The 14,141-nt window shown below is 36.0% G+C and overlaps 1 long non-coding RNA gene across 1 annotated transcript; it reads right to left on the reverse strand.

Annotated features, from left to right (window-relative positions):
- Positions 1-6,381: 6,381 nt before the first annotated feature.
- On the reverse strand, positions 6,382-7,719 carry LOC136285972 (uncharacterized). The gene is made up of 3 exons (XR_010719629.1): positions 7,632-7,719; positions 7,335-7,520; positions 6,382-7,018 (listed from the first exon to the last, which is right to left on the reverse strand). It is a non-coding gene; the product is annotated as an uncharacterized lncRNA (long non-coding RNA).
- Positions 7,720-14,141: the final 6,422 nt, after the last annotated feature.

Below are 14,141 nucleotides of genomic sequence, written 5' to 3' on the forward strand. Positions count from 1 at the left end.
GAGGATCAAATATGGTAACATTGACTGGAAATCCACTGCCACTGTCATTCTCCATCGCTGACCTATATTCCTGTTTCTTTTTCACTTCCCAAACCTTGCACAGTAGTCACCGGAATGAAGTTGAAAAATTTATGACACTACAGCCAATAGCTCTAGTGATATCTCTGAGTGCTTCCACTCAGAGAATTTTGAGCTGCTCTTTAGACATAGTTTGACTGCAGGGGTGGAAGAGAAGAGAGTTTCATTAACAAGTTACATTTGTACTGCCAGAATGGAGCATGTAGTCTCATCTGTGGATCAGGCATTTGGCAGCAATTGGTATTTTGATTTTCTTGTGAGGGAGGGTAGTGTTTAGAGCTACCATATGAGATAGCTAGGACATCAGTACTACCTTAAAATTCCAGAATAACAAATTGAAATTGTCACAGGAATTAGTTAAAAACCCCTGTAAATATAACTAAATAATGTATATTTATAATATCTAAAATATGGTTTAGAAATATATTCCTCTAGTATTAAGTAGTTTAAATCAATTAAATTATCTCCATGATGATTTTTATATAAAAATAAATCTTTATAAATTTTGTTTTTCTCTCTGATTCCCTGACAGAACAGAAACATGAAAACTCTGAGTAAAAAATGAAGGATTGGTGTCTCAAGTTATCTCAACATAACACAACAAAAATTACATTATCTGAATCTCTAATTAACCAACACAATGAATGCGCTTAAGATTGAAGGTAAACTTTTGACAAAGTTGCAAAATTAATTAGCTTGCAAGAGTTTATGTTTGTTTGTTGAAACTCATTCTACCTCATTCTCTATTATCTTTTTCTTACTGGGGTAAGTTAGACAAGTGAAAATAACAGAAATAAAACATGATTTAATATTTACTGGAAGATGAGCCTGCACTTGGAAATCTAAAATCAGATTGCATTTGATAAGGTTTGAGGAGGCAAGACAAGGCTGTTAAACATTTTTGTTCTCTGAAATGCAATTTCAGATAATTTCTACTCTTTTCTCGTTTTCATGAAAGACTATTTTTTTTTTTTGTGGAATGCTAACCTACTAATGAATTTATGAAAAATACAAACGTTTCAGCAAAAGAGTGTGTTTCAGAAGCCAGTAGTGAAGGCACAAGAACTTCCTCCTTCAGTCCTCTACTTATACTGCTGGAATGATCTTTCAGGGAGAAATAAATTTTGAGGAAAATACTCCACAGTGGTTTTAATTGCGAAAAGAAAAACTTCCAAGTGAATACAGTTCAGGGATATGATACCTCTAGTTAAAATCATTGCGTTTAGTTACATTTCATGAAAAATTCTTCCAAATATCTCCAGCAAAGAATGACCTTTAGCCACCTCAGCAGGACTTCAATTCAGCAATGAAAAGGTATGCTGCAGGGTGGGTTTTTTTTTTTTTTTTTTTTTTTTTTTTTTTTTTTTTTTTGTTTGTTTTTGTTTTTGTTTTTTTTTTTCTTTTTAATCATTCAGATATTTTTTCAAATAATGTGAACTGCTGGATTTTAAAAAAAGTGAAATAGAAACGTGTATTTCCTTCAGTTTATTTTACCATTCCGGTGATGTGCCTTTCAGCACAGATACTGGTTTCATTGTTCACCTTTCACATTTATTTCATGTAGTCTTCACTTCAGCTTAGAGTATTTTCGCTCAAATTTTGACTTGACCTGAACCTTTTGAACTGGTACAATCTCACTATCATAGCATAAGAATTTTTTTTTTTTTTTGAAACTGTAATAAGGATTTCAGTTTCATTTATGTGCTATAGATTTTTTTGTTTAGCTTCAATTTCCTTTTCTGCTTCTTGCTTGTATTCCACATAGTGATAAAAATGCAGTCATAAGTCAAATTCAGACTATAAAAAATGCACTCCTAAGTCAAAACCAGTACATAAGCTTCTAGAGCATTAGAAGATTACGCATTATGAACACTTTATGCTGTTTATGTCAGTAGAGAAAGTAGGACTGTATTATAATTCATACATTTTGCACATTCCATCTGTTAGTTATCCAGCATTGTTTAATTGATGAGTCTAAGGGGTTAACTCAAGCAGAAGCTGACAGCATATACTGGGAGACAATGAGGTGACAGCAGCTGTTCCAGCAAATACCTGAGACAATGCAGAAAGTTAAATGCTTTGAAGTCTATCCCTGCCCTCCTGCTGAGCTGTCAAACTGGTTTGATCAAGCTCCAGTCACAGGTGCAAACAGAAATATTTTCATTAACTTTGTAAATGGACACACTTTCCAAAGCTGGACTCAAACCTTAACTGAAAGCAAACTTCCACACCTGAGATCTTCAGATAATTTGAGCCCGTGTTCAAGTGCTCAAGAGTTCAAGTAAGACAGACATGCAATAAATCTTTTATTGCTTTTCCTTTTATTGTGTTGGAACTTTATTTTTAGTTAATATTTCCATTTTAAATTCAAACTGTTTTTTTTTTTTTTTGCAAAAGCTGTTTCAAATCATTGTATTAACCAATTCATTACTGCTTTGAGAAAGCTTATAGGCCTGAAATCCATTTAGATCTATTCATTAATCACACAAAGTTCAGGAAAATGATTACAGATAAAAGATAAAAATATAGAGACATATAAAAAGATAACATGCAGTTGTCCTGTCATGGAGGTCTTAACTCAGACAGAGGTCAAAAATACAAGTAGATCTGATGTCTTAACAGGGATCACCTACACGTGAATAATGAGACAGGGAATTATGGCAGTGAATAGAGGTATGTTGTTCTAGCTAGTGTGTAAACTGAGAACAGTCACACTTGCATATCAAATACACATCCAGAGAAAGAAAATTTCAAGCACTAGGAGCCCTCTATTATTAAGACTTCTCACCACATCAAAATATGGTTAAAATCTTATGAGTAGTTTTATTATAGAAAATAAAAATCTCTGCTGTTGAAGAGTTTTTGAAATATGCCTGCAGTTCTCAGACAGCTGCTTGCTTAGCAATTTTTAGTGTTTAATAGTGTAAAACAGAGTTTGCAAATATGTGGTTTGGTGTGGTTTTCTTCCCTCATTCAACTTTGAAAGAGCTACAAGAACAGAATCTATTTGGTGACAGTGGGATTCATCTAATCAAAGCCAGACATCTAAAGTAGAAATGTTTATATCTGAGGTAATCATTCCAGACTCCTTTTACAGTTAATAGTAAAAAAAAAAAAAAAAAAAAAAAAAAAAAAAAAAAAAAACCAACCTAAAATAAAATAAAATCCCACTTGTACAGTAGGATTTATACTTGTAAGGCATATTTTATTCTAACATAGGTATGTAAAATAGGAGAGAAAAATAATTATGAGTTTTTGCTCAAGACAGCTTCCACTTACTGTGGAGTTCAATGACACTTAGGAAAAAAAGTTAGCATGTTGAAGTCAGGAGAGGTGCAGACTGCTAAAATCTGTATAAAAGACTTTAAAAAGCATTTTAAGGTCCTGAGAGGCTCTGTCTATGAAGGGAAGTTATAAAGCCACCATGTCCCAGTCTTTTGCAGTCAGAGACCTGGGATCTCTGTCATATCTCTCAAATGCCATCTTAGGTTCTCAGACTAATTCAAAGCAATGCCTAGACCCTGGGCACCCTTACCTAGTCAGATTTTCAGTCTTACCAGAAACAGGCTTTTCTCCTACTTGTCTGCTAGCCCAACTTGAAATTTGCTACTGATATTTTTGCTACTGACACATTTGCACACATTTGCACATACACTGGGTTAAAACCAGTAGGGGAAAACTATATGCTCTGGTCTCTCCAGTAGCCGGGCCATAAACTTTGCAGCTCTCACAAATGAGATAAATTACACAAAGATATTTAAGAAAAAGGATTTAATGAGAAGATAGGATAGATCACAGTTATCAGATCCAGGGCTCAGTCATGCAATCATGCTGACTGGTGCCTACTCACTTTTGGTTGGATGCTTATATCCTTCCTCCTCCCTTCATCCCACTTCCTCCCTGATCTGCCTTTATTCTCCCTTTACCCTGCTCTGGCCCTCCCGGAAAGAAGTTTTGCACACTTTTGGCTGCTGTTTTTGAAATGGAAACCAGAGAAGTAATGGAAACAAGAAGTAAACTTCTTGCCATAAACTTCCACATATTTATTTCTTTTAGACCTCATAATCTGATTTTGGTTCATTCTCAGATGTCATGTCTACATGTAATTTAGAACTGAGAGGAAAGTCCACACAGTCAGCAAGCAACACATAGGTCAGAATAAGCAGTCTGCTGCTGATAGGCAGCCCAAAGGGGATCACTGTAAAAGAGGTGTCACCAAAAAAAAGCAAGCTGTAATTGGAATAGAATCAGTTGTTTCTAAAATAAAATCAGCTTTTGCTATTACTCTTGTAATAGCAAAATTGTAGTGGTTAGACATACTTTTTGGATGTTGCACCCCTTATTGTTTTTTAGTAACCCTAGCCAAATAATCTCTAGAAAACTGCTTCTTTTGTTTGGACTCCCTTTTTTTTTTTTTTTTTTTTTTTTTTTTTTTTCTGTTGAGCACTGTATTTAGATTGTCTTACATGTTTGAGGGTCTTTTTTTGACTTCATGGTAAAATAATGAGTTATTTAGAAGGTAAGTGGAAGGAATTTGTGAGCCTTAATTTCAAAAAAATAGTTCTCACATCTTCTCATTCGCACTAGCCAGTCTAGACCTGAATGCTTAATTCAGGCTTTGTTTTCTGATTGCTCATAATTCAGCTTACTATGGGTAAGCTGACCTGTGGGTTTTGGGCAAATTTTGATTCAGTACTAAAGGCCTACTTGATGAGAATCTTGCTTTTGGACTAAAGCAATATAAACATAAGACTGAATGACAGAAAAAGAGTCATAGTAAAACATGGGTTGAAAAGAAGCAAATGATGCCACAAAGAGAAAAGAAGTGAAAGGAAGCATCTTATGAAAACTAGGAAAATTTCTGGAGAGTTTGTCCTATTATTCTGACTATTGCTGACAAAGTAAATTACACTGACAGAACAAAATTCTTCACACTCTTGCAGCAATCTGTATTTAATCAAACTTCTGATTTGAAGACAATATCAGAAAACCAATCTATGTTTCCATAAATATTCACATGATTTCTTTTTTGCAGGAAACATAGAAAGCTGTTTCCTCAAGTAACTCCTATTTTAGTAACACAAAACATTAGTTCTTTTCTGTTTCTTCAATCTACCTTTCTACAATGATGTCCACAATACATTCCTATACTCACAGACTATATACTCAGATCAGAATTAAAGTATTTGCAGAAAGAAGTGTCTGTCTCTGTTGTACTAACATACAAGTTATCTCAGCGATTTTATTTGCAATCTAAAAATTCACAGTCTATATTCAAGTTATTATTAAAAAAAAAAAATTGGAAATTTAGGATTGGAAAGGAAAGTGTTGATTGTTGAGTAACTGGTACAGTTGTCTTTAAAAATTAGATGATTATCTAAGCTAAGGTAAATATCAGTTAAGAAAAAATGACTAGAAAACTATTGGGAGGTTTTCCAGGACCCACAGTAATGTAGTTCAGAAACCATTTAAATTACAGGCCCAAACTTATTCATAGTTAATTTATGATCATTCCTTCTGGATAAATATTACCTTTAAATAAGTCTGTATTCCCCCATTTCCTTTTTTACTTCTTCCCCTTTACTTTAATATATTAACACAATTAATATTCCCTTTTTTGTGTGCTTTGTTCTTTTAGGTCAGTACAGGCCTATGACATGTTCTTCATTCTTTTTCTTAAAATATCTCTTACCTCCATTATTCTTAAACTCTTTCTCTACCACTGTCACACTCATAGCCTCTTGTATCTGTGTGATGTTTACTTGTAATATACAAATCTCAGGTTGGTTACCTATAGAATGACATTAAAACTTCCTTGTCAGTATCAAGTATACATTATTATAGGAAGATATTTTCATTAAAAAAAATATTTATTTGAATAGCTGCATCTTATTTATGGCTCATAAACATTATTAAAATATGCATAACTAATTTCTTCTGTTCTTGTCACAGCTGATGAATCTAAGTTTTACATCTCATTTCATTCTCTACATTTATTTTCATCCCGTAAACCTCCAATATATAATTGTTAGCAGCTCTACAGCCATTATCTTGCCTAATTGTAGTGCTATACAGCTGCACATCCAGTAAGTTATGAAGACGAAGAATGGAAGACAAGGCTTCAAATATCCTTGGTTTGAAAAGGCCAAAAAAGCTCATGTGGACTCCCTGAGTTTGTTCACCTACAGGAGAAGGGCTTTACCAACTATATGGCACTTTTCCTGTCTGTCTTAGTTTGAAAAACAGGTGTCTGCCAGGGAAAGTCAGAGCCTCCCTTGGAATGGAGAATGTAAACCCCCTCCCTCCAAATTATTATAATTTTGAAATTAAAGGGCTCTCAGGCAAAGGTATGGGGATAGGAATAACAGTTCTTTACTAGTACGTCTAACAAGGCAAAAAAAACAACTAATACAGTATTAATAACCAAACAGATCCAGGAACCTTGTGACGGCCTCCTTGGCTGAGATAGGAAGGGATGGAGGAGAGGCTTTGCTTCACAAAACCCCAGGGCAATCTGATCCAGGTGCTCCTGCAGGACTCTGAAGAGCACCAAGCTGGAATGTCAGGAATGAGCAGAAATTCCGGGCTGGTGGATGAGATATCAGAAGCTCCAGGGTGGTAGCTGGAACTTTGTGGGATGTCCCAGCCAGGCAGGGGGTGCAGGACTACAGTGTAGCAAAGACCCAGAGCAGCGCCAAAGAAGACATGGGGCGGGATAGCGGCTCCCACAGGGCAGGAAAAAGTGACCTCATAATTCCTGGTCACATGAGCAGATGGTGGTTGATTCTGTAATAGATGTGCTGTATAAAATTCGTGTATTAAAATTTGTGTGTGTAAAATTATACATTGGAATTAAAAACCCCAGATTCCTGGAAGCAGTCTGAGGGCGTCTCCAAACATTCCAAAGTCTTTTTTTAGCTTGAAGGTGTTACCTCGACATCTGCAGAAGAGATAAAGTGGAAAAGGCTCATTAATCACGGGCTGACCACATCTTTGAAGTCACTCAAAGGATCTGATATCGATGTGGGTGGAGATTAAGGGATGATTACATCAAGCCTTCCAACAGAAGATTCAGGGACTCTTCCCTCAGACTTTCTTACGATTCTTCAGGAAGTTCTTTCAAACATCCCTCAGGGAGTGTAGGACATTTCAATGATTGTATTATTTGCATGATGTCATGTTCTTTGGGCAAATCCGCATTCTTTGTGGCAGTCTTGCTTTCGCATCAGGGTAGAAAAATGGTATAAAACACCTACCCTGAGACCCTGAATCTGTGGGCAGTACTCCGGAGAAGCACCCTTTGCTGCTCCCGGATTGTCCACCCAGCATTCAATCGATGTTGTCCTGATTTATCGTGGCGTCTCGAAATTGATTTTCGAAATTGTCAAATAAATCTTTGGATTTTTTGAATTGGCTCTGATCATTTATAACAATTCCTAGAACTGGGATCCAGAGATGATAGTGAATTCTTCCCACAGTATACAACAGCTTGACCCTGCTCCTTCCAATGCCGAGAGTGAGAGCAAGCAGCTGCCCCCAGCCCCGTCCTTTACCTGCCCCCAAAACTCTGGGTACCTTCCCCCTCCGAGAGAAACTCCCAGAGACAAAGGAAGTGTATCCAGGTGCTACGCTCCTCTTCTCTGGCCACTTCCTTTTTTTTTAAAGCTTAAGTACCAATAAGTACCCAGTAGTTAGTTTCCTAGCAACTGATGGGAAAAAATTCCAGAAGTAAAAAGAAACAAATTTAACACCCAACACTGCCAAAAGTGCAAAAATCTTGAAAAAAGAAAAGAAAGAAAGCAGTACATTTCATAATATAAACTGAAGTTTGGCAATTTTGCATATAAAATATCATACATAGTTTCATTTGCAAGCCAAGTAAATTAATTTTTTTCATTACTTAAGAACTTTTGCTAAAGAACCAGAAAAAAAAATCAGTAAAAACAAACCTCTTATGCTTGGTCAGGATACTGATATACTTATTTTTCCTTTTTCAGATCTGTGGTATGTACTTGCTGAAAGAAAAGGATATTCAATTCCTGCTTTTTATATTTCAATTACATGAACTTGTGTGAAACTGAAACATGATCATTTTAGAACAAAGAAAAAGAGTGAGTAAAAAGAAATCTATCCTGGATCACAATATTTGGACAGACAAGAAATTACAAAAAATATCAATAAAGAATATATAATAAGGAAAATTGAAGGAAATAATTAAATACATAAAAATATATTTGAGTGAACATAAGTGAGAAAACTTGAACCATTTAATTAAAATTGAAAATGATTCTAAGACCCATTCAATGCATATTTCCTAGATTTTAAAGTGAAAGCATGATGAAGCAAAATTTTTAAGTGTGAAATCAGACATTTTTTGTTAAAGGATACAAAATTAATATTGGTAATGCTAGAAATTATATTTCAAATCTGTAGATGCAGTATAATGCCAAAATAGTATTGTTCATCAGGATTAACATACAAGGAGACTGCATACAAACAGTGAAACCATAATTGCTATATTAGCAGTATCATCAACTATATATTACTGAGAGATTCTCCCATTATCCTTTCATAAATTTAAGAAGGAGTTAGTCAGCCAATAAAATTTATGAATTATAAAGGATATTTACTAATTTTCTTTTTTTTTTTTTTTTTTTTTTAAAAGGAGGATGGGAATAAAATCACTAAACAAACTGGTGATTTGAGACTGTTTTGTCTCAAAAACTTACATACCTAACTAGGACCCAGTTCGGTGAATAAAAAATGAGCACCTAAATTTTAAAACTAAGTTATATCAAGGAAAAGCTAAAAAAAAAAAAAAAAAAAAAAAACCTCAATGTATTTATTTTTTACAGAAATTATGTGATTTGGTTTAGTCTTTTTCACCCCTAAGTCTAAAATAAATATTAAAATAATTCTTAAAAATAATTTAAAAAATTAAAAGTATTCTTCATATTTAAGATGAATTTGATAAACAATAATTAGGAAATAAACAAAGCAGCTTGTAAAAAAATTATAGAAAAAAAATTAAAGGAAGCAGTTGTTGATGGGAGGCCCATAGATGTTCATTTGAATAAAGATTAAACAGTATCTGATATAGTATTTCCAGCATGATTTTCATGTTTCTGCATATATTTCCAAATGACAGAATACTTATTTTTCTGGAGAATTTTTGCTACAATATCAAATATAATTCCTAACATTTATAGTCCACAAAATAAAATATAACTAGTAACTAATTTTGTAAGCAAAAATGTCTAATATATGGTCAGAAACTAATTAGGAATACAGTATTTCTTCCAGTAGAAGCTCTCCATTGTAGTGATTCAGCTTCCTTTTTAATCTGTGTGCTAAATTAAAAAGCTCTTGAAATATTTCATTTGAGGTGCCACTACATAGTTTATGTTAATGTAAAAATAAAAATGATTTGCAGAGAAACGGTTTCAAAAGCTTAATAACCTGTATTTAAAAGGATAGTAATTTTTATTGCTTACATCAATTTTGGAGTTAAAGCATCTATTGCAATTATTTCTATGGTGCAGATCAGTGATACTTCAAACACTGTCACCCAGGTCTCTAAAACATTAAAAAATATTTTGTTTTTATATTCAGTATCCGGAGTTTTATAATCCTATCACTCTAAGGTAAAAGGATAAAAAAAATACCCTACTTATATTTCCTACAAACAGGAAATGACAGAGTGATGAATAATTCCTTAAGAAGGCATGCTGACACAAAATAAAACCAACTTTGGGTGCTGGAGCAGAGATTCCTCTGCAGCCCCTGGTGAAGACCATGATGAGACCATGATTCTATACCCCTGGAGCTTGTGGTGATCCATGGGGTAGCAGAGATACACCATGAACCCATGGAGGACCCCACACCAGAGCAGGTGGGTGTCCAGTGGAGGCTCTGAGCCCTTTGAGAAGCCAACTCTGTAGCAGACTCCTTGCAGGACCTGTGAACCCATGGGGAGAAGAGCCCATGCTGAAGCAAGTTTGCTAGCAGGACTTGCAACCCCACATTGGAGCAGCCTGTTCCTGAGGGACTCCACCCCATGGAAGGTATCCACATTGGAGCAGTTTTTGAAGAACTAGTCTCCATAGGAATAAGATGTTGGGGAAGTTAATGGAGGGTTGTGTCCTATTGGAATGACCCCATGCTGGAGTGGGGAGTAGGCAAAGTGTGAGGAGTCCTGAGGAGCGAGTGGCAGAGACGAAGTGTGATGAAATGATCACAGCCCTAACTCCTTGTTCCCATGAGCAGCTGGAGTGGGCAACATACAGAAAAATGGAACTTACACTGAGCACTGGAAGATGGTGGGGTGGGGGGAGGTGTTTTTAAGATTTGTTTAATTTCTTATTGTCGAACTCTAATTTGATTGGTAATAAATGAAGCTTTTTTTTTTTTTTTCCCCTCCACTAGTCTGGTTTGCTTGTGATGGTAACCAGTGAGTGATTTCTCTCTGAAGTTGTCTTAACCCACAAGCCATTTGCTATATTTTCTCTCCCCTGTCCAAGCTGAAGAGGGAAAAGATAGAGTAAACTAGTGTTTACCTGGGTCCCAGACAGGGTCAACCCACCACGGACTTCATGGTACTGCTGATATTTAGCTTGAAAGTTGTAAAGGCATCTCCTCAGTTTACACCAAAGGTTCCTTCTGTAAACTGGTTGACTATTCAAAAAACTTGCAGAAAAGCATTAAATGCTGACTTTGTTGCCTTCATCTCATATAAACTGCCCATGCTGCATTTTATGACAATGTCTGTACCCATGTCCTTAATAAAATTTTAGAAAGGGAACAAATCATGCTCTTTTTCTTTACCAAAATCACTGTGCATTGCATCGTTACCTCTTACAATAACCTTTCCTGACTTACAGCTCCTGATCAATTTTAGCACACTGCCAACTGAGTTTTCCAACATCACGGCTTAACTTCGTAAGCAGAATACAGATATCATAATTCCCAGCCAAGCATGAGAAGTCCTTCAGTATCTCTATTTAAATATTTACTAACAGAAAGTGTGTGCTGAGTCAAAGTGTACATAAACACCTCTATCTCAGTGTTTATACCTTGGCTGTTTCTTCCCTGATGGAATACAGCAGTATTTGAAAAATAAGCCTTCCCTTAGAAATATGCAAGTTAACTAATTTTTTCCCTAGTTCCGAAATTTTCAACAGAATTACCTGACTTCTGATTAGAATTCTCACAACAAAACCAAACAAATGAGCAAACAAAAAACCCCATGAGAAACCACACAACCCAACTTACAAATAAAGGGAAACTGCATAATATCTAGCTTTTTAGGCCTTGGGAAAATTTTGGGAAGAAGACTACACCAGTTCAGAACTCCTAAGAATAGGTTTGAATGTAGAGGCAATAACATTAAAATACACATTTCTTTTTGTAGATATAAGGGGTGATGTCTTTGAAATTGCTAGAAATAATAAAAATCTTATTGCCTGCATCTTTCTGTTCTTTCATCCTAGGCATATTCTTCCCTTTCAGAGTAGATTTCAAAATAAATATATGATAGATATCTTTGTCAAAAAAAGCAGCTTGATTTCATGTTCCAGTTGTATAGGTCAGCATCTATGGTCCCTGGATGCCTGGGACCATAAGGGCTCTCTCAGCAGTCCCAGGGAACAGATTGGCTATATAAACAGCACCAAAGCAGCACACACAGAAAAAGAGAAACCCCGCTGGTTCATTATTTTTCCTGCAGCTGTATGGGCTGTCTTGTGTCTCACTTATAGTTTTGTAGGGAGTAATCATATTGAGAACACCTGGGGTGACATGTAATTACAGCATGATTGTGTGGAAAAATGTGGGTCTATTCAAATTTCTCGGGGGCTATAGACAGCTGGTTCCTTTTAATTCTTACAACAGCATGTGTTCTGTAACAGCTGGAGATGCGTTTTTCTATTCAGCCTCATTTGATGGATTGATCATGAGGCAGGTGATCAGCAATTTCTAAACTGTAATCCAAACTTTGCCACTAACTTGCTGTTAGCCTTGGGCAAGCCACTTAGTGTCAGATCCAGATGAACTATTTAAACACCTAAAGAATAACCTAGGTAGAATATGGACATTTTTGTTCAGAACTGCAGTTTTGAAGTTCATGTTGATCCTGACCAGCTTCATAAACATCCCTGTACAGAAACTACAGGGGATTTCAGTTTTGTTATACTACTGTCTTAAAGTTCAAGAGATAACTATTCTTAGTTTATCTGCAATCTTCAATTGTTTGTCATTTTGAAGAATGAAAGAAAAACAAGCAAAAAAAAAAAGCTGGACTTGGTGAGATATTAATCTCATTGAACTCTCAAATTCTAACACTCCAAGAGAAAAAAATTGCTTGAACAATGCAATTATACTATTGATGACTTTTGAAATATGACTACAGAAGAAAACTGCTTGGAACCATTTTTATCCACAATCATCTGTCTTTTTTGCCGGGGGGAACAGAGTTGCATGTCTTCCTCTCCTCTCCTCTCCTCTCCTCTCCTCTCCTCTCCTCTCCTCTCCTCTCCTCTCCTCTCCTCTCCTCTCCTCTCCTCTCCTCTCCTCTCCTCTCCTCTCCTCTCCTCTCCTCTCCTCTCCTCCCCTCCCCTCCCCTCCCCTCCCCTCCCCTCCCCTCCCCTCCCCTCCAATAAAGCAGTCATGCCCTATCCATCAGATTATAGGCTTGCTGAAGATAATTCTAGATTTTCCAACCCACAGACCAAGAAAAATTGAATTTGATTAGAACTTAATAGTTTTTTCTTTTTAATGAGAATCCCAAATTCTCTTCTTTGACATCAAAAATTGCATATTTATCTCATTCAATGACTATTTAATATCAAAAGCCAGAATAGAGTCATCAAAACCTAGTATCTCTTCTTTCCAGTGCATGCTTGAATCACTTCAGTTATTAAATCACATTATCTTAAGTCTAATAAAGTATTGATTTTTTCCCTAATTTTTGTATGGTGAACAGATTTTATAGAAGGGAAAAATACTGTCTTCCTGATCTTCCTCTATTAGGGAAAATGAGAGCTTGAACTTTTATTTGATAAGGAAGACAATGATTGGTATTTTTCACCATGCGAATGAGCAACACAGCACATAGCTGCTGGTTTATAGGCCTAGCAGTACAATCCAAAGACCTGTTTCACAAGAATAAATTTGCATGTTGGATTTTTTCTTTTCTAAAGAGCAAAGTCATTATTCCATGAAAACATGCAAAGTGCCATTCAGTTTACACTTAACGTGCACACTACAAAAAAAGAGTTCAGAAAATAGTTAAGAAAACAAAGGAAAATAATGAACAAAAGAAAATAACAAAAAAAACCACTGAAGAGCAGATGCCTTCCAAAGATCTAAAGGTTTCAGAGAATCAGGTTGCTATATCTTTTTAAAATTGTTATCCTACAGATGTGGCCATTTCAGCAGGTCTCAATATGTTGATGCCTATTTTATTCCTAAGTAAGTTAGGATTTAAAAAAATCAAGTGTTCTCACGGTCTGGTCTGGTTGTGAAGGTGCCGCAACCTTCCTTGCTAGAAGTATCTTTAAAAAGACATCCAGATCCAGGGAGGCACAGGCACTCTGAGGCACAGAGTGATTTTCTCTTTGTGCACCCTTAGGTGCAGAGTGATCAGGTCTTTTGTGCACTCTCAAGTGCAGAGTGATTCACTCTTTGTGTGGCTGCCTGAGCAGCAGAGCCGCGTTTGCCACCCCGGGTGACGCAGGAGTCAAAGCAGTGAGATGGGGTCTTTCCGATCTGCAGGAAAGCTTCTTTTTGCTATGAAGTCCACAGGGAAAGAGCCCCTTGGTGCTGGGAGAGAAGGATTATATAGAGTAGCTAGGGACAGGATTTCACAACTTTGCCAGTGGGGAAAAGAATTGGGAAAGGGACCAATCAGGGGAAGGATACAAAAAGAACCAATCAGGAGGGGTAAAAAAACAGCAACAAATGGAATAACCAATGGGATATGAAGCATTAACATAGAATTGCAAAGGTTAATGGGTTCAAGTATTTTTTTCTCACCTTGAGCCACAAGGAAAACTCTTCAAGGGACT

This window comes from Chamaea fasciata, unplaced genomic scaffold (assembly GCF_029207755.1).
Source record: "Chamaea fasciata isolate MVZ Bird 193981 ecotype frontalis unplaced genomic scaffold, bChaFas1.0.hap1 SCAF_2, whole genome shotgun sequence".
NCBI lineage: Eukaryota > Metazoa > Chordata > Aves > Passeriformes > Sylviidae > Chamaea > Chamaea fasciata.